At 35.1% G+C, this 26454-nt stretch overlaps 1 long non-coding RNA gene across 1 annotated transcript; it reads left to right on the forward strand.

Annotated features, from left to right (window-relative positions):
- Positions 1-263: 263 nt before the first annotated feature.
- Positions 264-22141, forward strand: LOC118890914. Its single transcript, XR_005018857.1, has 3 exons — positions 264-389; positions 6918-6993; positions 22089-22141. It is a non-coding gene; the product is annotated as an uncharacterized LOC118890914 (long non-coding RNA).
- The last annotated feature ends 4313 nt before the right edge of the window (positions 22142-26454 follow it).

Consider the following 26454-nt stretch of genomic DNA (forward strand, 5'->3'; position numbering starts at 1 on the left):
CTAAATGTCCTGTACCTGATGTACAGAAGCCACCATCTGGGCAGCAAGGGCATGCCTCCTGATTCTTAGTTTTGCAAACATTAACAGCCTCTTGAACTATAAGCTGACTAGGCAGCAGGAAAATTAGCCCCTGGGAATAGGGACAGGTGGTAACCATTTCCACCAAAGCATGTTGACGGAAGAAGTGCCTACGTTGAAATAATTTCTGCGTCTGAGCCAAGAACTGCCTGCTCCTCTTGCCAGCTAATCGTTCACTATTCAGCCTCCTCACCTGCTTCATTCTCTTGGGAGCTATACAAGCCGTACCCACCAGCTGCCCTGATGGAGAAGGCTCCGCTGTGACACTAGAGAAAAGCTGGGCTGAGAAAGCAGTGAGTACGAACAACCAGGTAAATCAGTGTAAAGGTAAACAAAGCCTTCTTTGCTCTTTGTTTATTTTTTATGCTTTTCTAGAAAGAAACCAATGTATGTAATGGATGTGAGCAAAAGTCCTTTAAAACAGAATCTATTTTTCAAGAGCCTTATTGTACACATTTAAAAATATAGTGAAGGCTAATTAGGGTAACAATTAATCTCCATATCTAGTAGACATTCATTAAATAAAGTTGGTAAATTCAAATACTAACAGATTAGGAGCTACCCTCTTTCTCAGCAACCATCTCTATCCTGTTTCCTTGCTACAGGAAGTATGGTTCCTGGAACAGCAGCAACATCATCACACGGGAACTGACTAGAAAATACAAAATCTCACACCCAACCCTAGACCTACTGAATCAAAATCTGCATTTTTATCAAGCCATCTATGTTTTCCCAATGCATGTTAATATTGGTTAATACGGTTTGGTGTTAGTGATTATCAGGACTGGGATCACATTAAAACTACCTGAGGAGTTTAAAAACTACTAATGCCTGGGACACACTACCTGACTGTGATTTAATTGATCTGGGAAAGTGCCTCAGAATCAGTGTTTTTCAAATGTCCCTGAGGTCGTTCTAAACCACATTTGAGAAACAAAGCTATACATGAATTCCTAAAATATATTTTGAAAAGCTTAAATTTAAACATATATTAGGGAATTCAGTTCATACAGAATTGTGAAAGTAATGTCTGGACCTAGAATAGAATTATAGGAAAGAGGAACTTTTTTTTTTTTTTTTTAATTCTACAGGACTTTGTTTTTTATTTTATTTTTTATTTTTGGCTGTGTTGGGTCTTCGTTTCTGTGCGAGGGCTTTCTCTAGTTGTGGCAAGCGGGGGCCACTCTTCATCGTGGACCTCTCACTATCGCAGCCTCTCTTGTTGTGGAGAGGAACTGATTTTGATAGAGGAAAATACCTTTGGTAGATAACAGAAGAATTGAACAACAAAGGGGTTTTTTTTAACTGACTATAGATAATGATATATGTTAAAAATCAATTGTGCTGGGCTTCCCTGGTGGCGCAGTGGTTGAGAATCTGCCTGCTAATACAGGGGACACGGGTTTGAGCCCTGGTCTGGGAAGATCCCACATGCCGCAGAGCAACTAGGCCCGTGAGCCACAACTACTGAGCCTGCGCGTCTGGAGCCTGTGCTCCGCAACAGGAGAGGCCGCGATAGTGAGAGGCCCGCGCACCGCGATGAAGAGTGGGCCCCGCTTGCCACAACTAGAGAAAGCCCTCGCACAGAAACAAAGACCCAACACAGCCAAAAATAAATAAATAAATTAATTAATTAACTAAAAAAAAAAATCAGTTGTGCTATAAGACTTGGATTTTGAAAGGACATATTGAATTGATAATATTTTCTATAACTTATTAATAACTATACATAATAAATGGATTTTTAAAGCTAAACTTTTATAGTGGTGAGAATTTCTTAAGCAATCTTCAGTAAAATATTGTGAGGATAATTAACACATTGTTATGTTTTCTCACTGACTAGTTATTATATGAGACCATTGCACTGTTTTACAAAAAAAATGACATCATTCACTCCACTAGGAAATAGAAAAGCAGTATATTAGAAATGGAACAGTTTTCCAAGAATCTGTTGGACTTAACTCTAAACAAACAATAACAATGATGTAATCATTCTAATTCTAAAAGAGGAATGTACAGAAATTAAAAAAGATTGCAAGACAAAATATAAAACTGTACCATCATTCAGTTCTTTTATCTTGTGAAAACCTGGGTATTTTTACAGAAAGTATGAGAGAATTACAAAAATATATTATTTAAATTCATGTAAAATAGAAAGTATTTGTCTAAGGTAGCACTATAGTTGTCAAAATTGCATCCTTTTCTGAATTACCCATGAAGAAGGATAAAGACAACAGGAAAAACATAATATTAGCATACAGGCTGTTAGATATATTTATTTCTTAAAGAAATTTTAAAGCATGTATTAGCCTCTATCATAAAGTTTACATGTTTATGGGTATTGTTGACAGAAAATTAAAATGAAATTTCAAAATAAAATTCCATACACCACTGTGGGTTTACATAATGAGGTATTATATCAATAAAATTATGAAATCAACCTGCTAATTAACTTTTATCTAGTATGTTATTTAAATTTACTAGAACACCTTTTATATTTTTTTGAACTCAAAATTTTGTCAATTGACATTTTAAGATAAAAAAAATAATTATAATTTCCAAATTGCATATAGACGAAGTTAGCCACAAAATGCATAGTTCATTTTTATAGCCCCCATTTGTAAATATCATTATATTTATAAATGCTGTGATTTTAATACATATAGTGCTCAAAAACATGTATTTAAGCTATAGCTAATTCCTGTCAAGAAACCGATTTCTTGCCATATAATTTGCTACATTTATTATACTTTTTTCATTATATATTCAGCCTTCAACAGAACATTGTTTTCTTAAAAACCTTAGCTTTTGGCAGTTACTAATATAATAATGGGTGGAAAAATGAGAAGAGAATATTAATGAAGGTAATGTTTAGAAGAGTCAACTTTTAGCAAATCTCATAATGAAGCTCTGTTAAGGCATTGAATCTATCTTGAGGTTAATTCACCTGAAAATAATTGAAAAAATATCCTTTCCAGGAAATGTAGCTGCTTAGAACACAATTCTATTCCATTACAAGAAAAACAACAAAATAATCATCAAACAAAATTATAACTATGAAGCATTTGTACATACACTTAAAAAAATAATTTTTGCAAAACTACTATGTGCCAAGTACTGCTCTAGGCACTTGATAAATAAAAATGCAACAAGGTATAAATTCTAAGGAGCCAACATTCTCCCAGGAAACTCAGAAAATTACAAAATAAGTTAATTTCAGAGAGTGATAAGTGCTATGAAGAAAATAAGACAGGTGATAATGCTAATGTGCAACCCATGGATTTCTACAGATTTGATTTGTGGTAAAACTTTCATCATTTGATGAAGATTTCAGTTGATTCCAGTATTGGACTGTTATAAAAATATATAGCTGCTAATATTTATGTACATGTCTTTATGTGGACATGTTTTTATTTCTTTTGGCTAAAAACCTAGGAGTGGATTGCTGAGTCTTATAATGGGAGTAACTAATATAATTTTTGCCTTAAGGATTACACTCTTAAAAGATATATAAGCAAAGTCTGAATACAGACTTCAAATAAGTCTTGAATGATTTGGTATAAATATATATCAAAAATATTAATAATAGTAGATCATATTACATGTTGGTTTTAAAGGGAAGGTACAGTTCTTTCAGAAAAGGAATATAGACATGATTTGTCATTCCCACATGTTAGAGAACGAAAGCATCTTTTAACCTACAGAGTCATCTCTTGGTGACTAATGGTAAATTACCTCTATAATTATAATTAATTACAACATATATAGCAAATATTATGTTAAATCCAGTCTTATTTTTACATAATTTTATTGCAGTGATAGACAACATGTAAAGAATTTACTTAAATATTTTAAACCTTCAACTCTGATTTTTCCTTGTTAAGGAAGTTGTTAAACTATACATTATTACTCTAATTCTTATTACATTATTAGTATTTTCACATATCAGATACTAATCTTCTAAAGGGAAATATCAAACTTCCCAAGAATTGAACAGAAGAGTAATATTGGAGAAAAGAGAAGCTCATGATAATAGGAATAGATACAGAATGGAACAGAGGTACCAGCATTTAAAACTTTCTACAGTATTTTGTGGAAAAGGTCTAGACTATTTATAGGCTATGTTGAAGATCTAAAAAATATTTTACAGGAAGAATTAATAAAAAGTCTGAAGACCTCTTCTTGATGGAAGGTTTGCTGTCGAGAGTAGACTGTGGAGCCTGCTTTATACAAAAGAGAAAAAAGACTTTGGACCTTCAGGGTACTCTTTTTTTCTTTTTTTTTAATTTAACCAGTATTGGAGCATTCTGAGAAGTTATCTCATTAGGGAGTCCAATATTTTCTTTTACCTTCAACTTGATTTATTGAGTTTCTTGCATTTTAAGGAGTGTTTAGTTTCCTTATGAAAAAAAAAAAAAAAGAAAGGCTTTCACGTTGATTTGTGGCTTTCACGTTGATTTGTTTCAGTTCTCCCCTTTTCTCTCTGTAGGACAAGTTCTTTAACCAATTAGGCCTGCTTAGATTACTGAGAAATACAACATATGTGGTTCTGCAATATCCCTTGAGAATCAAATCAATGCTACAGTTTGATATGCATGTGAAATCATAACTATTGTGCAGATTTAAAGTTTGCTTCACTTTCCTACCTCATTGACATTTGCCCAATTACAAGGAGTTCATTCTACCGCTAGCGGGGAGCCTTGAGAAAACTCTGAATTTTTTAACAGATTTTTATTCCAAGCTGTTTTATAACACAATATTAGTTCAGATCTCTCTCTTCTTTTTAAATTAGGAAACAACAATACAAATACCTTAAAATATAATTTATTATTGATGTGTATAGCTTAAAAGAAGTTTCATTAATATTACATGCAGAGAAAATACTTAAATCTTTGTTAATCTATTGCAAAGTATATATTAAAAATTTCTTTGAAAATTTAATTTTGGTATAATATAAATCACACAAACACAGATTTCCAAAAATCAAACTGTGTAAACTTAATAACAAACAGGGTTATAGAGATCACATTGAAAATAGAGATGATTTTAGAATTATTTTAAAGTAAAAATCAACAGAAATTAGTGACTAATGAATCATAATGTTTAAAAGGAAATCAGGGGATTCCCTGGTGGTGCAGTGGTTAAGAATCCGCCTGCCAATGCAGGGGACACGGGTTCAAGCTCTGGTCCAGGAAGATCCCACATGCCGTGGAGCAACTAAGCCCGTGTACCACAAATACTGAGCCTGTGCTCTAGAGCCCACGAGCCACAACTACTGAGCCCGTGAGCCACAATTACTGAAGCCTGTGTGCCCTAGAGCCTGTGCTCTGCAACAAGACAAGCCACCACAATGAGAAGCCCGCGCACCTCAACGAAGAGTAGCCCCTGCTCGCCACAATGTGCAGCAATCAAGACCCAATGCTGCCAAAAATAAATAAATAAAATAAATAAATTTTTTTAAAAATTAAAAAAAAGAAAACGAATACTTAATATCCTGAAGCATAAATGACTGAGATATCAGTGAGACTTCTAAAATTTCTAAAAGTTATGATTCTCAAATGTAGCCCATATTTGTAGAATGAGATTGAGAAGTTCATATTGTTGTGATAAATTAGCAATAAGTAAACTGTTCTTAAGTGGTGACTTTCTGTGTTTATGTGTGTGTGTGTGTGTGTGTGTCTGTGTGTTCAAATATAGAATTAGAAATTAAATGCTAGGTAAATGCTAGAAATAGGGCATGTTTTTGTATTCATGTTAACTATTCAATAAAAAAAGCATAGATATATGACATAAGTTTTGAAATTACGTTTAGTTGCAAGGCCAATAGTTCCTACAGCAAGAATGCATGGTTAAGAAGTGAGCCACAATACTCTCCTTGTAAATAAAACTATTCTAGGGCACAGAATTCATATCTCAACATAGTTTTGTTATTCTTTACCCTGTTATTACTAAACAGAGCCTCTTGTAAATGGATAAAAATGGTATTTATTTCTCTCTGGCAGACAGTCCAAGAGATAAAGTAAAAAATAATAACAAAAAAAAATCACCTATCAGGATATAAGAGTAGGAAATATTGCTAAGAAAATATTGGTTCTTAGCCAGATAATGGTTTTATATGCATTGAAGGTGGAATGTCCTTAGTGTATCTAAAGTATTTCTACAATGATGACTTGATAAGTAGAGAATATGCTATTATTTTAAAATAATGAAAATTATAAAGTGACCTACCAAGTGTAAAAATTACTCACGGAGTCACAGATGAGAGTTTAGTAAAGGCTGAAAAAGCATTAATCATGTAAGAGTATATGCACACATGGAAACTTGAATCAATATGACTGACTTGGGAAAAAAATACAAATCTTAGACACCTTCATGAAGTTTCAGGCAGAGAAGAGGCCACTGAAGTGAACATTACTTTGAGTAAATGTTGATTTGCATATGTTACAAAAGATATTTCTTCCAATAAACTAAAATATAAGGGAAATGGCATTAACTGACTATGTGTCACAAAATTATTTCCAACAGATCTAAGCATGTCCATAGGTGAAAAGGATTATTGGCTGGAATAAATGTTCAAATCAATGAAAATAGCCTTATGGAATATAATAGTTCCTTGAACATATATTAATACAAGGAGGGGAGGGAATGTCATAATTTAATTTGGCAAATGACATTTTCATAAGTTACAATCTACTAATTAAATGGAACATGCATGAAATAATATTGGCCTTGGATCTCTACATGGTAATTTTGTAGAGACTATTATATTTGTAAAAGACAACTACCAGTCATTGTGCCTTAAGAAAGAACCTATGATATGCATAAATCATCCCTTACAGGTACTTCTGAAGAGCCAGAAAGTCAAGTGAAGGAAGACTATGCCACCTGGGTGAAATCACCTGTGTTCTATGGCTGGTAAGTTTTATTATGACACTCACTCAAACTACTGATTGCTCTATATTTTTTATCTTATTTTCAGGTTTTTATTTTTTTTATTTTTTTTTTAATTTTTATTTATTTATTTATTTATTTATTTATGGCTGTGTTGGGTCTTCGTTTCTGTGCGAGGGCTTTCTCTAGTTGTGGCAAGCGGGGGCCACTCTTCATCGCGGTGCGCGGGCCTCTCACTATCGCGGCCTCTCTTGTTGCGGAGCACAGGCTCCAGACGCGCAGGCTCAGTAGTTGTGGCTCACGGGCCCAGTTGCTCCGCGGCATGTGGGATCTTCCCAGACCAGGCAGACCAGGGCTCGAACCCGTATCCCCTGCATTGGCAGGCAGATTCTCAACCACTGCGCCACCAGGGAAGCCCAATTTTCAGGTTTTTAGATACAACATTTAATACTAATGTTAATATTAACTACAGTCAATATTACTACAGTCATTCTACAATGCCCACTGTTGAGTACATTTAGAATCTTTCAACCTCTGAAAGTTTTATCTTAATTTTTATTTACAGGCTCATTAAGTGTAAGATGTGTTTTATTGTTTAATGGGGGGAAATACAAATATGTGATTTGGAGTATTTGTGGTTTTTGGAAATGTTCATGGAGTCAAACATATCCTGATAAAAAGACCTTTAACCAAATGAGTTCAGTGGGTTGAGGGGTGCAGAGAAAGAGTAAAAAAATCTGTGGAATGCTCAGAATTGGGGGGTTAGATTAACAGAATTATGAAAAGTAGTTGAGGAAAAGCAAGATAGATAGATGACAGATAACAAGCCAGCCAGCCTGCCAAGATCGATACAACTGTCAGCTAAATAGCATAAAAGTTAATAATATATAATATAACATTTATATATATATATAATATAACATTTTTATGTGAAAGCAAAATCTTAAAGTTTAGATTTTGATTTGAAATCATCTCTGTATCTAAGGGATCCATGCAGAACACTTACTATGATAATTTAAGTGTTTATTCTGAGAAGCTGTGAGCAAAATAAAAATCATTAACTGAAACTATAAAATATATGTGCACCTGAAAGTACAAAGAACAAAGTGTTGGTCTGAAAATGAAAACGTGGCATTACTGTCAACAGTTAGTGTTAATTTTGATACCAGTTTTTCATTTGAGTTTAAATACATTTTTTTCAAATGGCATATTCTGCCAAGTCGAATATTCTTGCTTGCAGCTTTATGTATCAAATATTACTAAGTGCAAGCTAGAGGAAAAAGAAAAACAAAGGAACTATCCGCTGACTCAAGATGCCATGAACAAGGTTCTTGACATCACAGAGAGATGACTCAAAGGATTTCAACTCAATGCCCCACCTCTGTACACCAATTTACTTTGAAAGATCAGCCACCCCCTATTTTTGCATAAAGCAAGCAATTTTAAGATAAGTGCTTTCTTAAGTGTCCTGGTAATTTTGAGCATAATTTTCCTAGAATTTCTAACATATACAATTATAAAGTAATTATGACATAACTATATGAAGTCTACTTATGGTTGCAATTAAAAGATTTGTTCATTTTGGATACAAATAAAATAATGTAGGCCAAGATGCTCTAATGAATTTATAAGCATAACTAAGTCAGGAAGAGATCAAGTAAAATACTATGGACACTTTTCTGTCAATGTTCATTCTCATTGGTAACAATATGCAGGACCAAAATAAGAACCACTGTCTCTAGACTAACTATACAGCTATTCATGTAAATATCCTCAATAAGCCAATTTTATTTTTTCTAAATATCTATAATGGAAAATATACGTATATTTCTATTATTGTGCTGCTATCCATCTAGATAGATAGATAGATAGACAAACAGATAGATGTATTCCCCCAAATTATTATATTTGTGACTCTAGCAAGAGTTATATCCCTTCCTTAGGAATTCTGAGGTCTCAACACTGGCTAACTGAAGTTATAATTATATTGTGCCTCTAGTCGTCATGGGAAAATCTCTGAAGGGGGCTTTGGGATTGACAGCACTCAGAGCAAAGAGATTAAAACTCTGGAGGAATTAAGGGTCAGAAAAAAATAATGGGTGGTGAAAAAATTGCCCTTACAGACATGTTAGTAAAGGAAAATTTCAGTTGCACTTAGTACCAGTTATTTAAATTTCTTGTTCTGCAAAATAAAATGGGAAAAATTGAAGTTTTCTGGAAATAGGCCAGATAATGAAAAACCATAGACTAGGGGAAATGAGGGAGAAGGGTCCTGTAGTCTTAGTGGAAAAAGAAAACTCATAATTATGGTGACAAATTGGCAGGTGTGGCTGTTAAAGAGGAAATCTAAGCAGTGAAAATTACTGTAGGGAAAATAGCCATTCCCTATTACTATAGGGAATAATCTGTTTGTTGTAGGACCAGGATCTTTCACTTGTACAATGTAGCCTACACTGGTTTATGCCATAATCTCTAATTACTTCCTATGAATTGTCAACGACGGATGCTAAACAGTAATACCTTTCGTGAGATTATTTTGGCTAAATTGAAAAAAAAAAAAAGCTGCATTTCATGCTTGTAGTAACATGTGTTGATAAAAAGGTTGAAGAAGCCAGAGGTTAGGTAAAATCAAGAATTTAGCAGAGGAGGAGGAACCAAGATGGCAGAGTAGAAGGACGTGCTCTCACTCCCTCTTGCGAGAACACCAGAATCACAACTAGCTGCTGGACAATCATTGACAGGAAGACACTGGAACTCACCAAAAAAGATACCCCACATCCAAAGACAAAGGAGAAGCCACAATGAGACGGTAGAAGGGGCGCAATCACAATAAAATCAAATCCCATAACTGGTGGGTGGGTGACTCACAGACTGGCAAACACTTATACCACAGAAGTCCACCAACTGGAGTGAAGGTCCTGCGCCCCACGTCAGTCTTCCAAACCAGGGGGTCCAGCAACGGGAGGAGGAATTCCTAGAGAATCAGACTTTGAAGCCTAGTGGGAATTGATTGCAGGACTTCGACACCACTGGGGGAAACAGAGACTCCACTCTTGGAAGGCACACACAAAGTAGTGTGCACATCAGGACCCAGGGGAAGGAGCAGTTATCCTGGGGGAGACTGAAACAGACCTACCTGCTAGTGCTGGAGGGTCTCCTGCAGAGGCAGGGGGTGGCTGTGGCTCACTGTGGGGACAAGGACACTGGCAGCAGAAGTTCTGGGAAGTACTCCTTGGCATGAGCCTTCCCAGAGTCTGTCATTAGCCCCAACAAAGAGCCCAGGTAGGCTCCAGTGTTGGGTTGCCTTAGGCCAAACAACTAACAGGGAGGGAACCCAGCCCCACCCATCAACAGTCAAGTGGATTAAAGTTTTACTGAGCTCTGCCCACCAAAGCAACAGTCAGCTCTACCCACCACCAGTCCCTCCCATCAAGCCTCTTAGATAGCCTCATCCACCAGAGGGCAGACAGCAGAAGCAAGAAGAACTACAATCCTGGAGCCTGTGGAACAAAAACCACATTCACAGAAAGATAGACAAGATGAAAAGGCAGAGGGCTATGTACCAGATGAAGGAACAAGATAAAACCCCAGAAAAACAACTAAATGAAGTGGAGATAGGCAACCTTTCAGAAAAAGAATTCAGAATAATGATAGTGAAGATGATCCAGGACCTTGGAAAAAGAATGGAAGCAAAGACCGAGAAGATGCAAGAAATGTTTAACAAAGACCTAGAAGAATTAAAGAACAAACAAACAGAGATGACCAATACAATAACTGAAATGAAAACTACACTAGAAGGAATCAATAGCAGAATAACTGAGGCAGAAGAACGGATAAGTGACCTGGAAGACAGAATGGTGGAATTCACTGCTGCGGAACAGAATAAAGAAAAAAGAATGAAAAGAAATGAAGACAGCCTAAGAGACCTCTGGGACAACATTAAATGCAACAACATTGGCATTATAGGGGTCCCAGAAGGAGAAGAGAGAAAGGACCAGAGAAAATATTTGAAGAGATTACAGTCGAAAACTTCTCTAACATGGGAAAGGAAATAGCCACCGAAGTCCAGTAAGTACAGTGAGTCCCATACAGGATAAACCCAAGGAGAAACGTGCTGAGACACACAGTAATCAAATTGGCAAAAATTAAAGACAAAGAAAAATTATTGAAAGCAGCATCAAGGGAAAAACGACAAATAACATACAAGGGAACTCCCATAAGATTAACAGCTGATTTCTCAGCAGAAACTCTACAAGCCAGAAGGGAGTGGCATGACATATTTAAAGTGATGAAATGGAAGAACCTATGACCAAGATTACTCTACCCAGCAAGGATCTCATTCATATTCGATGGAGAAATCAAAAGCTTTACAGACAAGCAAAAGGTAAGAGAATTCAGCACCACCAAACCAGCTCTACAACAAATGCTAAAGGAACTTCTCTAAGTGGGAAGCACAAGAGAAGAAAAGGACCTACAAAAACAAACCCAAAACAATTAAGAAAATGGTCATAGGAACATACATATCGATAATTACCTTAAACGTGAATGGATTAAATGCTCCAACCAAAATACACAAGCTTGCTGAATGGATATTAAAAACAAGACCCATCTATATGCTGTCTACAAGAGGCCCACTTCAGACCTAGGGACACATACAGACTGAAAGTGTGGGGATGGAAAAAGATATTCCATGCAAAGGGAAATCAAAAGAAAGCTGGAGTATCAACACTCATATCACATAAAATAGAATTTAAAATAAAGAATGTTACAAGAGACAAGGTAGGACACTACATAATGATCAAGGGATCAATCCAAGAAGAAGATATAACAATTATAAATATATATGCACCCAACATAGGAGCACCTCAATACATAAGGCAACTGCTAACAGCTTTAAAAGAGGAAATCGACAGTAACACAATAATAGTGGGGGACTTTAACACCACACTTACACCAATGGACAGATCATCCAAAATGAAAATAAATAAGGAAACAGAAGATTTAAATGACACAGTAGACCAGATAGATTTAATTGATATTTATAAGACATTCCATCCAAAAACAGCAGATTACACTTTCTTTTCAAGTGCTCACGGAACATTCTCCAGGATAGATCACATCTTGGGTCACAAATCAAGCCTCAGGAAATTTAAGAAAATTGAACTCATATCAATCATCTTTTCTGACCACAACGCTATGAGATTAGAAATGAATTACAGGGAAAAAAACGTAAAAAACACAAACACATGGAGGCTAAACAATACGTTACTAAATAACCAAGAGATCACTGAAGAAATCAAAGAGGACATCAAAAAATACCTAGAGGCCAATGACAATGAAAACACGACGATCCAAAACCTATGGGATGCAGCAGAAGCAGTTCTAAGAGGGAAGTTTATAGCTATACAAGCCTATCTCAAGAAACAAGAAAAATCTCAAGTAAACAATCTAACCTTACACCTAAAGGAACTAGAGAAAGAAGAAAAAACAAAACCCAAAGTTAGCAAAAGGAAAGAAATCATAAATATCAGATCATAAATAAATGAAATAGAAACAAAGAAAACAATCGCAAAGATCAATAAAACTAAAAGCTCATTCTTTGAGAAGATAAACAAAATAAATAAACCATTAGCCAGACTCATCACGAAAAAGAGGGAGAGGACTCAAATCAATAAAATTAGAAATGAAAAAGGAGAAGTTACAACAGACACCACAGAAATACAAAGCATCCTAAGAGAATACTACAAGCAACTCTATGCCAATAAAATGGACAAGCTGGAAAAATGGACAAATTCTTAGAAAGGTATAACCTTCCAAGACTGAAACAGGAAGAAACAGAAAATATGAACAGACCAATCACAAGTAATGAAATTGAAACTGTGATTAAAAATCTTCCAACAAACAAAAGTCCAGGACCAGATGGCTTCACAGGTGAAATCTATCAAACATTTAGAGAAGAGCTAACACCCATCCTTCTCAAGCTCTTCCAGAAAATTGCAAAGGAAGAAACACTCCCAAACTCATTCTATGAGGCCACCATCACCTTGATACCAAAACCAGACAAAGATACTACCAAAAAAGAAAATTACAGACCAATATCACTCATGAATATAGATGAAAAAATCCTCAACAAAATACTAGCAAACAGAATCCAACAACACATTAAAAGGATCATACACCATGATCAACTGGGATTTATCCCAGGGATGCAAGGATTTGTCAATATATGCAAATCAATCAATGTGATATACCATATTAACAAACTGAAGGAGAAAAACCATATGATCATCTCAATAGATGCAGAAAAAACTTTTGACAAAATTCAACACCAGTTTATGATAAAAACTCTCCAGAAAGTGGGCATAGGGGGAACCTACCTCAACATAATAAAGGCCATATACGACAAACCCACAGCAAACATCATTCTCAATGGTGAAAAACTGAAAGCATTTCCTCTAAGATCATGAACTAGACAAGGATGTCCACTCTCACCACTATTATTCAACATAGTTTTGGAGGTCCTAGCCACGGCAATCAGAGAAGAAAAAGAAATAAAAGGAATCCAAATTGGAAAAGAAGTAAAACTGCCACTGTTTGCAGATGACATGATACTATACAGAGAATCCTAAAAATGCCACCAGAAAACTACTAGAGCTAATCAATGAATTTGGTAAAGTTGCAGGATACAAAATTAATGCACAGAAATCTCTTGCATTCCTATACACTAATGATGAAAAATCTGAAAGAGAAATTAAGGAAACACTCCTATTTACCATTGCAACAAAAAGAATAAAATACATAGGAATAAACCTACCTAAGGAGACAAAAGACCTGTATGCAGAAAACTATAAGACACTGATGAAAGAAATTAAAGATTATACAAACAGATACAGAGATATACCATGTTCTTGGATTGGAAGAATCAATATTGTGAAAATGACTATATTACCCAAAGCAATCTACAGATTCAGTGCAATCCCTATCAAATTACCAGTGGCATTTTTTACGGAACTAGAGCAAAAAATCTTAAAATTTGTATGGAGACACAAAAGACCCCGAATAGCCAAAGCTGTCTTGAGGGAAAAAAACGGAGCTGGAGAAATCAGACTCCCTGACTTCAGACTATACTACAAAGCTACAGTAATCAAGACAATATGGTACTGGCACATAAACAAAAACATAGATCAATGGAACAAGATAGAAAGCCCAGAGATAAACCCACGCACCTATGGTCAACTAATCTATGACAAAGGAGGCAAAGATATACAATGGAGAAAAGACAGTCTCTTCAATAAGTGGAGCTGGGAAAACTGGACAGCTACATGTAAAAGAATGAAATTAGAACACTCCCTAACACCATACACAAAAATAAGCTCAAAATGGATTAAAGACCTAAATGTAAGACTGGACACTATAAAACTCTCAGAGGAAAACATAGGAAGAACACTCTCTGACATAAATCATGGCAAGATCTTTTTTGATCCACCTCCTAGAGTAATGGAAATAAAAACAAAAATAAACAAATGGGACCTAATGAAACTTCAAAGCTTTTGCACAGCAAAGGAAACCATAAACAAGACGAAAAGACAACCCTCAGAATGAGAGAAAATCTTTGCAAACGAATCAATGGACAAAGGATTAATCTCCAAAATATATAAACAGCTCATGCAGCTCAATATTAAAGAAACAAACAACCCAATCTAAAAATGGGCAGAAGACCTAAATAGACATGTCTCCAAAGACATACAGATGTCCAAGAAGCACATGAAAAGCTGCTCAACATTACTAATTATTAGAGAAATGCAAATCAAAACTACAATGAGGTATCACCTCACACCAGTTAGAATGGGCATCACCAGAAAATCTACAAACAACAAATGTTGGAGAGGGTGTGGAGAAAAGGGAACCCTCTTGCACTGTTGGTGGGAATGTAAATTGATACAGCCACTGTGGAGAACAGTATGGAGGTTCCTTAAAAAACTAAAAATAGAATTACCTTATGATCCAGCAATCTCACTACTGGGCATATACCCAGAGAAACCCATAATTCAAAAAGACACATGCACCCCAGTGTTCATTGCAGCACTATTTACAATAGCCAGGTCATGGAAGCAACATAAATGCCCATCGATAGACGAATGGATAAAGAAGTAGTGGTACATATATAAATGGAATATTACTCACCCCTAAAAAGGAACGAAACTGAGTCATTTGTTGAGACGTGGATGGATCTAGAGACTGTCATACAGAGTGAAGTACGTCAGAAAGAGAAAAACAAATATCGTATATTAACACATGTATGTGGAACCTAGAATAATGGTACAGATGAACCGGTTTACAGGGCAGAAGTTGAGACACAGATGTAGAGAACAAACATATGGACACCAAGGGGGGAAAACTGCAGTGGGGTGGGGATGGTGGTGTGCTGAATTGGGCGATTGGGAGTGACATGTATACACTGATGTGTATAAAATTGATGACTAATAAGAACCTGCAGTATAAAAAAACAAACAAACAAACAAAAAAACAACTAATACTAAACTTTCTTTGGGTTATTTGTATGGAAATATGTTAATATAAATGTTTCAGACATTACATGAAACTTCTAAAAATCTTATATGTTCTGGTATAATGTTGTAAGTCATAACTCTAGTTATTACTTTAAAATGTATATCTCAGAAATAACTAAATTTCCTTGTCAATTGCATTACTATGAACTTTCATCAAATCTTTAACCTTGGTCATTTTTAAGTCTTTTGTCATTTACAGACAGTTCTGGGTGTTCTCTGATGCTTTTGTAAAAATGTTCAAATAAAATGGTTTCACCTTCAAGGAATTCATGGAGAAAACTCTGACAAGTACAGGTTTCTGGTATCTGAGTATACTGCTGTACTGAATGAATAAGCATTTTCAGAACTCTAATGGAAAACTGATGAATTCATCAAAGTGCTAACAAAAGATCAAGATGAAAAAAAAATTAATTACATGGGACTGAGTGAACTGATGAGGATGAGTATAATTTTTGTGACTTTCTGTTTGAATAAAAAAAAAAAAATCCCCTCCCCCCCAAAAAAATTACCTACCAACTACCAGACACAGTGCTAGGCACTTCCATGTAATTTCTCTCTTTTTAACATCAATCCTTACAAGTAAGAAAAATGGAAACTCAGAGATTAAATTGACAGAGTTCATGCAGTTAATAAATACTTACAACCTCCCCCACCCCCCCCCCAAAAAAAAAAGAATTTAGCAGAAATGGAGCAAAAGCTCACGAGAAAAATGTAACCTCTCCAAGATCTTGAAATCACTGGAATTTTCACAGGGTTCCCCTTGGCTCATGGGATAGAAGTTCTTGACATTATTGCACTCATTGGGGTTGTATGTTTTGATAATGAGGGAAAGAGGGGTCTCAGAAGTCTGGAAGTTTGGGTGATTTTGTCAGGAGGTTAAACCTTAGGTTAAAACAGAGGTTGATACTTAGAAGGAGGAGTACAAGGAATACCATGGAATACAATTGAAGCCACTGTTTTTCAGTGAAATGGGAATATCACTCATCATGTGTTTTCTCTTTCTCTCTTTTTACTTCCCTCTGTTCTCTCACATTCCAGATTCTCTCTGCCTTTAAAACTGCATTCTCAGTTTCTGACTCTCTTTGTCACTCATCCTTCTATGATTCTTTAGTTTCTCCCTTTCTTCCTTCTTTCTCTTTCTCTCTCTCTCCCCTCTTCCCATCTTCCCTCCCTTCCACCCTTATTCACTTTGTGTGTTTATGGGGGGTGTTTGTGTGTTTCCTCTGTCCACGATCTCTATTCTCAGCATCTCTGTAGATTTGCTCTTTTCTAACATGTGGATCAGGTTTTACTTTCCACTACCGTCTAACCTCAGCTTGAGGATAGTTTTGAATTGTCATGGCTCCATTTATCACCCCAATGATGCATGAATTGTGACTGGGCTTCCCTTGCAGCTGACACATTTGTTTAAATGTCCCAGTTCAAAGTTCTCACAAAAGAGCATTTGACTAAATCAACTTGAGTTTGGTGTATGTCACTGGTTATATCATATGTAGGTGAGGAGGCAAGGTCAGCTATTCAAATTGTTATCCAGGTCCACCCCTTAGGAGCAGCCATAGGTGGGGAAGCATCAGTTATAAAAATGTATGCTTGAGGAGGCAGTAGCTATTATCTTTACTATAGCCCATGATACTTTTGAATTTAAAATTTTTGTGTGAGATTCCAGAAATGTTGGATTTCGACACTTCTTTTTTCTGGAGAGTCTGAGTTGACATGATATTTTGAAGTAACTTATGAATTTGGAGACCCCAAAATGAAAATGAAGTAGTGCTAATTACCCATTTGGTTATCAACCAAGTTTATGATTGTTCCTGAGGGTAACTTAACCAGGAAAAAACACAGACTACAAAATATTACATACGTTTAAGAACCCATATTATTTCCTACTCTACCATGACTCTTCCGATAAGTAGGAAATCTAAAATCATCAGGGAATGAAACAAAGCCAGAAAGTAGACATGTCTGCACCTTTATGCTTTGGTAATCTTATATGTGGGACAGTAAGAATTGCTCATAAGGAAAAGTCTTAGAATCCTTGCTTCATTGATCACAAAAAGACCATTCAGGATATTTCCCATTCATTATATTCTTAGACCATTGTACAAATACAATGTAATAGTAGCCATATTGCCAAATTATATATACACATGAAATCATGAAATTAGCTTTTCATGTAATTCTTTGTGAAAACCACACTGTTTTGCTTTGATGGTAACTAAAATTATTGTATAAGGTTAGGATGACTAAAGGATCATTACTGGGATCAGATGAGTCTAAGAATAAAATTTCAAAAGACTTTTAAGTATGTGGAGGAAATCATTAATTAACTAGCTAGCAGTGCAGTTCTATTCTCAGACACTACATGAATAACTGATGACCCTGCCATCATCTTCTAACAATCAGCCACCTACCCACCTGACCTTCTACACTTTTACTCACATGCCAGGCTGAAAAGATAGGAAGAACATCTGGGCATCTTGCCTACCCAAAGTCTCCAGGGCTCTTGTTTCTGCTCTGAGCTTAATCTTTATTTAACCTTTGTTTTAATGATGAAACATTGTCTCTCTGTCAGCACTTCTCCACCTACAGTGCACTTTTGTCACTGGTTCCCAATTTAAACACTTAGGGATCAGGAAGCATGACTTTGCCAACCTATGTGATTTTTTTTGTTTGCTTTCTTCCTAAAATTCCAGTAAAGCTTAATCTACTGACCCTAAATGTGAGATAGTTGAGTCAGATTCTCCTTGTGCATTAGATACTCCCTTGGCATAAATTTGGCACCATAGGAAGCTGCATTAACTTTTAACACATCAATATGTCTCTTATCAAATCACACATCAAAAACTGTGAATGTTTCAACTTTCAAAAAACTGCTGTTGGCTCTTTTTGAGATGCTAATGCACAGAAAACTCTGACTCACTGTTTTAGTTGAATCATCAGTTTACTTAATAACATATATTTTTAAAAGCATGAGAGAAAAATCTTAAGTAAACAACCTAACCTTACATCTAAAGCAACCAGAGAAATAAGAACAAACAAAACCCAAAGAAGGAAAGAAATCATAAAGATCAGAGCAGAAGTAAATGAAATAGGGACAAAGAAAACAGTAGAAAAGATCAATGAAACTAAAAGCTGGTTCTTTGAAAAGATAAACAAAATTCATAAACCTTTAGCCAGACTCATCAAAAAAAAAAATGGTAAAGGGCTCAAATCAATAAAATTAGAAATGAAAAAGGAGAAGTTACAACTGACACCACAGAAATATAAAGGATCATAATAGACTACTACAAACAATGATATACCAATAAAATGGGACAACCTAGAAGAAAAGAACAAATTCCTAGAAATGTACAACCTTCCAAGACTGAACCAGGAAGAAATAGAAAATATGAACAGACCAATCACACGTAATGAAATTGAAACTGTGTTTAAAAATCTTCCAACAAACAAAAGTCCAGGACCAGATGGCTTCACAGGTGAATTCTATCAAATATTTAGGGAAGAGTTAACACCTATACTTCTGAAACTCTTCCAAAAAACTGGAGAGGGAGGAACACTCCCAAAGTCATTCTATGAGGCCACCATCACCCTGATGTCAAAACTAGACAAAGATAGCACAAAAAAAGAAATATACAGGCCAATATCACTGATGAATATAAACACAAAAATCCTCAATGAAATACTAGCAAACCAAATCCAACAGTATATTAAAAGGATGATACATCATGATCAAGTGGAATTTATCCCAGGGATGCAAGGATTTTTCAATATCTGCAAATCAATCTAGTGTGGTACACCACATTAACCGACTGGAGAATAAAATCCATATGATCATCTCATAGATACAGAGAAAGCTTTTGACAAAATTCAACACCCATTTATGATAAAAACTCTCCAGAAAGTGGCCATAGAAGGAACTTACCTCAACATAGTAAAGGCCATATATGACAAAACCACAGTTAACATCATACTCAATGGTGGAAAGCTGAAAGCATTTTCTCTAGAATCAGGAACAAGGGAAGGATGTCCACTCTCACCACTTTTATTCAACATAGTTTTGGAAGTTCTAGCCGTGGCAATCAGAGAAGAAAAAGAAATAAAAGGCACCCAAATTAGAAAAGAAGAAGTAAAACTGTCACTGTTTGCAGTGATGTGATACTATACATAAAAAATCCTAAAGATGCTACCAGAAAACTACTAGAGCTCATCAATGAATTCAGTAAAGTTGCAGAATACAAAATTAATACACGGAAATCTCTTGCATTTCTATACACTAAAAAAGAAAGATCAGAAAGAGAAATTAAGGAAAAAATCTCATTTACTATCACATCCAAAAGAATAAAATACTTAGGAATAAATCTACCTAAGGAGGCAAAAGACCTTTACTCTGAAAACTATAAGATGCTGATGAAAGAAATCGAAGATGACACAAACAGATGGAAAGATATATCATGTTCTTGGATTGGAAGAATCAATATTGTGAAAATGACTATACTACCCAAGCAAATATACAGATTCAATGCAATCTCTATCAAATTACCAATGGAATTTTTCAAAGAACTAGAATAAAAAAATTTAAAATTTGTATGGAGACACAAAAGACCCCAAATAGCCAAAGCAGTCTTGAGGGAAAAAAACAGAGCTGGAGGAATCAGACTCCCTGACTTCAGACTATACTACAAAGCTACAGTAATCAAGACAATATGGTACTGGCACAAAAACAAAAACATAGATCAATGGAACAAGATAGAAAGCCCAGAGATAAACCCATGCACCTATGGTCAACTAATCTATGACAAAGGAGGCAAAGATATACAATGGAGAAAAGACAGTCTCTTCAATAAGTGGAGCTGGGAAAACTGGACAGCTACATGTAAAAGAATGAAATTAGAACACTCCCTAACACCATACACAAAAATAAGCTCAAAATGGATTAAAGACCTAACTGTAAGACTGGATACTATAAAACTCTTAGAGGAAAACATAGGCAGAACACTCTCTGACATAAATCACAGCAATATCTTTTTTGATCCACCTCCTAGAGTAATGAAACTAAAAACAAAAATAAACAAATGGGCCCTAATGAAACTTAAAAGCTTTTGCACAGCAAAGGAAACCATAAACAAAACAAAAAGACCATCTACAGAATGGGAGAAAATATTTGCAAACAATGTGACCAACAAGGGATTTATCTCCAAAACTTACAAACAGCTCAATATCCAAAAAACAAACAACCCAATCAAAAATGAGTAGAAAACCTAAAGAGACATTTCTCCAAAGAAGACATACAGATGGCCATAAAGCAGATGAAAAGATGCTCAACCTCACTAATTATTAGAGAAATACAAATCAAAACTACAATGAGGTATTACCTCACACCAGTCAGAATGGACATCATCAAAAAATCTACAAACAATAAATGCTGGAGAGGGTGTGGAGAAAAGGAATCTCTCCTACACTCTTGGTGGGAATGTAAATTGATACAACCACTATGGAGAACAGTATCGATGTTCCTTAAACAACTAAAAATAAAACTACCATATAAAATTACTACCAGCAATCCCACTCCTGGCATATATCCAGAGAAAACCATAATTCAAAAAGATACATGAACCATAATGTTCATTGCAGCACTATTTACAATAGCCAAGACATGAAAGCAACCTAAATGTCCATTAACAGAGGAATGGATAAAGAAAATTTGGTACATATATACAAGGGGATTTTACTCAGCCATAAAAAAGAACAAAATAATGCCATTTGCAGCAACATGGATGGCCTAGAGATTATCATACTAAGTGAATTCAGTCAGTCAAGGACAAATATCATATGATATCACTTATATGTGGAATCTAAAAAGATGATACAAATGAACTTATTTACAAAACAGAAACAGACTTCAAAAACAAACTTTTGGTTACCAATGGGGAAATGTGGGAGGCAGGGATAAATTAGGAGGTTTGTATTAACATATACACACTACTATTGAATATATATAAAATAGATAATCAACAAAGACCTATTGTATAGCACAGGAAACACTACTCAATATTCTATAATAACCTATATGGGAAAAGAATCCAAAAAAGAATGGGTATATGTATAATTAACCAGTTTGCTGTACACCTGAAACTAACACAAGGTTGTAAACCAGCTATACCCCAATATAAAATAAAAATTAAATAAAAAATAAAAGAATGAATTAGAGAAACAAAGCCTTTTTGGTGCATGTATCATAAAGTTTAGGTATCAGATACACTTCCACAAACCAGAATAATGCAGAAGCTAAGGAAAGTGCTGACTGGAGAAAAATAAGGAGGCAACTTGGCAAATCACTTTTGCAGAGATACTGGAGTTTGTTAGGTATTCTTCTGTGAGAGGTGAACGCATGCTGGGTTTTGCAGCTCATGTGGAGAAATGAAATGTCTATTAGTAAGTATTTAAGGAAACTAAAAATGATTAAAATTTTTTTCCAAAAAGTGAAAAAAAGTCTGTAACAAAGTTGTAAATGATTGTATATAGTTATGTTTTTTCTTATTATGTTAACAGCCAGAACATCAGCTGGAATAAATAAATAGCACTATGGTATGTTTACCTTGGGCAGAGCTCGTACATGTTCAGCAATGGTAAGATCCTCTGAGAAAATAATTGTTTCACGCCAGATAACTCACAAGTGTCAGGCTGCTTAGCACCCAGACATAAGTGTCATAACCTCTACTGATTAATATCAGTTCACATTATCATCATCAGTTAAACAACAGCTATTTTCAAATTCATGCATGTTAACAAAGTGAAATGAAAAATGTCTCTAATCTGAATTTCCATAACAATAATATAAACACATCAGCCTTTATATAAAAGGGTTATGATAAGAAGGAAAAACACATGCGGAGGATGTGGTATCATCATGGAAGTGTCAACTGGGATAAAAATGATGAAAGGTATCAATCCAATACATTCCTGTCAGGCTGTAAACTTACCTCAAAATACTTTGAAACACCTCATTTTCTTTCCATCCAGATAATTCTCCTTCTCATTCTCCCAGAAAAGAACCACTTGCTCTACTTATAGTTCAGTATTTATTTTAGTCCTTCAAAGATCTACTTATCCTAACCCCCTTCCCTGAAGTTTGGGTATTTTTTTTATCAAAGTGATGTCTCCCTGATTCAGCTACTAATCTTGCAACACCACCTATTCTATCCTCTTCATGGGTAAACGACCACACCAATCCAGTCCCTCAGAACTGGTTAGTAATTCAAACAAGTACAATATTTAATAGGAAATTAGGAAAGGGATAGAAAATTCTGAGAGTTTGTAGAGCTGTGGCCTATTTGATTGCTGCTGAAATGGATTTTCTGTGATCAGTGGCCTGATTTTGGTCCAGAGGGTTCTAACACTATGTGCTCCAATCTGTATTTTGGGCTTTGTGCTTTTAATAACTGGAGTATGGGTGGGAACTTATTTGGGCCTTTCTGAAGTGTTACATGCATAAGGAACAATAGTGAATTAACTTTGGTGCACCAAGAACTGAAGACAAGATGCCCAACCCTACCCCACATCTTAGAAAACATGGCACTGCATAACCTCCTTAGAACATAGATGTCACCTGAAGAAAAATAGGAGTGAGATTTAAAATTTTGTTGAATTAAGTTTTCAAATGTATTTAATTTTGTCAAATAAGGGACTTTGAAAGACTTACAAACTGAGGTTTCATCACTGGCATACTTACACTTTCAAACTGAGATTTATATTCCCTCTAAATTGATAACAATTAGCAGACATCACTTTGTAATCAGTATATTTTTCTTGCTTTTGAAAATTATACTGGATCATTGATGTTAATCATCACAATAAAAATTCATTTTCAGATATAAGACAACTTTTCATTTATAATTTTTTATTTAAAAGGTATTATTTTTTCTGGATATCTACCACAGAGATTTCAAACCTAATGTTTTGATACTTATGGCTTCCAAGATCTGTTTCAAGGTAAATTTCTAGGTACATACTCATTATAACTCTATACTCTTCATTCCGCTTAGAGGCTAACGAACCAATTTCTAGCTCAGTTTTGGCTCCTACTTTTTCTTTGATGGTGAATACATTTCCTCCACTTCCAAAAACATGGAATTCTTTTTACCTTCAAGACATATGGGTAGCTTGATGCTTGTTAGAATTTTAAAAAATATGCATTTATACATACAAACACACATATCTATTTCTATATCACTCTCTCTCTCTCCACAAGTTAAACTGATACTTCAAATTACAATCCAACTCTGCAGAATTTATTCTAACCTTCTCTGTTAGTTTGTAACTCCTTTCTCTAAAAGTGAGAGACTTGGCTCTCATTACCTCAATATATCTACTTATTTTTGGAAAATTTATAATCCTTGAAGATTTATAAAATAAGTTTGGAATTTCTAACACATACTTCTATGGAACACAAACTACAAACTAGAGTTCAATATTTGTGTATAGTACTTTCTACTGGAAAGTACTTTAGTACTTTAAAGTACTTTTAGTACTTTCTCCTTAGAGTATATAACCAAAATACTGCTTTTCCCATGTTACTTTTTCCCAGATTGGTAGTGCTTTTCTTCCCCACCCCGGTCACAGTGACTATGTGATTCATTTGTTACTGTTTATACTGCATGTGGGTCCTATTATGGGTTGAATTGTGTCCCCTCCAAATGGTATCACCCTTCATGCGTTAAAGCCCTGATTCCTATTGCCTCAATTATTTGGAAGTAGGGTCTTTAAAGAAGTGATTAAGTTAACATGACACTGTTAGGGTGGGCCCTAATTAACCTGACTAGTGTCCTTACAAGAAGCAGAGATTTGGACACACAGAGAGACACCAGGGATGTGCACACACATAGAAAAGACCATGTGAGGACGAGACAGGCTGGGACCTGGGACCCTTTGCTGCAATGCTTGCCCCTGGACACACGTCTCCTCAAGCAACAAAATACAAAGAAACTGTATGGGACTAAAAATAACTGTGTACATGTGCAGTTGGGGAAAATTCTGGACAAAAGATACAAAAGACCAAAAAACCCCAACTGCCACTTCTGAAGAGCTGGGATCATTTCTACCTACTCCCTGTAGATTAACAATATTATTAGTATTAGTTTTTGGTTTATCCTTCCCTCATTCCCTTCTCTCTCTCTCCTTCTCTCTCTGGTTTCCTTCCTTCCCTTTTTCTTTCTTCCCTTTTCTTTCCTCCCTCCCTCCCTTTTTTCCTTTTTTCCTTTCCTCCTGCCACCCACCATTCCTCTCTCTCCCTTCCTTTCCAAAAATGTTAAAAAGACACAAATACTATATATTTCCTAACTTCTTCCTCTTTCTTATACAAAGTAGCATATCATATATAATTTTTGCACATTACTATTGCCAAATTCCTTTCCAAAAGTACAATTTTTTATTCCTACCAGCAATGAATAAGAGTGACTGTTTCTCCAAATCAAACATTTCTTACCTATCAAAGCAGCAAAAATCAGAGTTGGAATGAAGTGAAGTATCTACAAGCAACTCCATTCCTATCAAGGAAACTGCTTTATTATTGCCATGGCCACATTGCTTACTGACTAGGCATTAAGTCAACTTAAGACCCTCCCACTGTGCCTTCACTTAGTTGAAGAAGAATGGATGTCTAACTAAATATATCTAGAAGATGCTGTGTGAGCCATCACCATTTTAGACAAGCAGGTATAATTGAGGAAACGAATCAGATTCTCTTTCAGGGACTTTTTACTCTTAAAGGCATGAAAAGAAAAAAGTCAGTTAGTTCAGAGCTATAGATATAGAGACAGAAGCTAAAATATTATTCAGGAATATCATTTTACTGTTTCTGAAAGACCAGTTACTTAAGGTCCAGTTGATTGCCTAGAATTGCTGATGGACTTTTAGAATTACTTCTGTGACCCGAACAGCTTCTCCTTGGAAGAGACATGGCCAGGTGTTTATTTCTATCTGCCTTACTTCTCTAAGTAATCTTGGAGAGAGCGCACTGTAAGTTAGATGACTGAACGTGTCTCCGTTTCTTAAAACTTAAAATAGCTGAATACCACTGTTCCATCTAAGGAAAATAATTCCTCAGTTGCTTCATTCTGAGGAAAAAAATGTTTATATTGGCAGAGTCAAGTGTACTTTGTCATTGTAAATTTTTTGAGAGAAGATAAGAAAATGTAAATTTTATGAGACAAAATAAGAAAATGTAGTCTATAATCTGTCAAATATTCAAACAATGAGCTCAGGGAATAAAAACATTCAAAAAATGTCCTCTATGTTTCTTATCAGTTAGAAGAAGTGTCTGATTTTTTTTTCAGTTTTAATATGAACCAGTCATAAATTCTCTAAAGCATCTACCAAGAGGAAGCATTTTGAGCAGGATCTGAGGAGTGAGTTTAAGGTTGACTCTGACTTTATCAAAACTAAGTTAACATCTACCTATTTTAGTCTGATCCCTATTTTAATAATCATAGGTGATGATTTTAAAAGATAATGTTTGATGTTCCTGACACAAAGCAAGGACTCAAACCCAGCTATTATTACTATTTTTAAAATGACAATAATATTTACTTCATATGATTTCTATACACAATAATAGAAATAATGTATTTAAAACTCTTAAAACAATGCCAAGCACATATTAAATAATTGGTAAATATTTAAACTGTATTTTATAGATTACATAAATGCTCTAGGTGCTAAGTATATTGATGTGTGCTCCATATCAATAGAGAGATTTTAAAAATTAAAAACTTCCCCTAAGAGTGAAAATTTTAGCAGTTTAGCGACAGATCCATTTTGTAGATAATCTGTATTGACTTAGAGAAACTTAGTAAATAGATAATAGATCTGATTTTTATGTAAAATAATTGTATTTCTCTATATAAATTTGCCATCTATA

The sequence above is a fragment of the Balaenoptera musculus genome, chromosome 2, assembly GCF_009873245.2.
Source record: "Balaenoptera musculus isolate JJ_BM4_2016_0621 chromosome 2, mBalMus1.pri.v3, whole genome shotgun sequence".
NCBI lineage: Eukaryota > Metazoa > Chordata > Mammalia > Artiodactyla > Balaenopteridae > Balaenoptera > Balaenoptera musculus.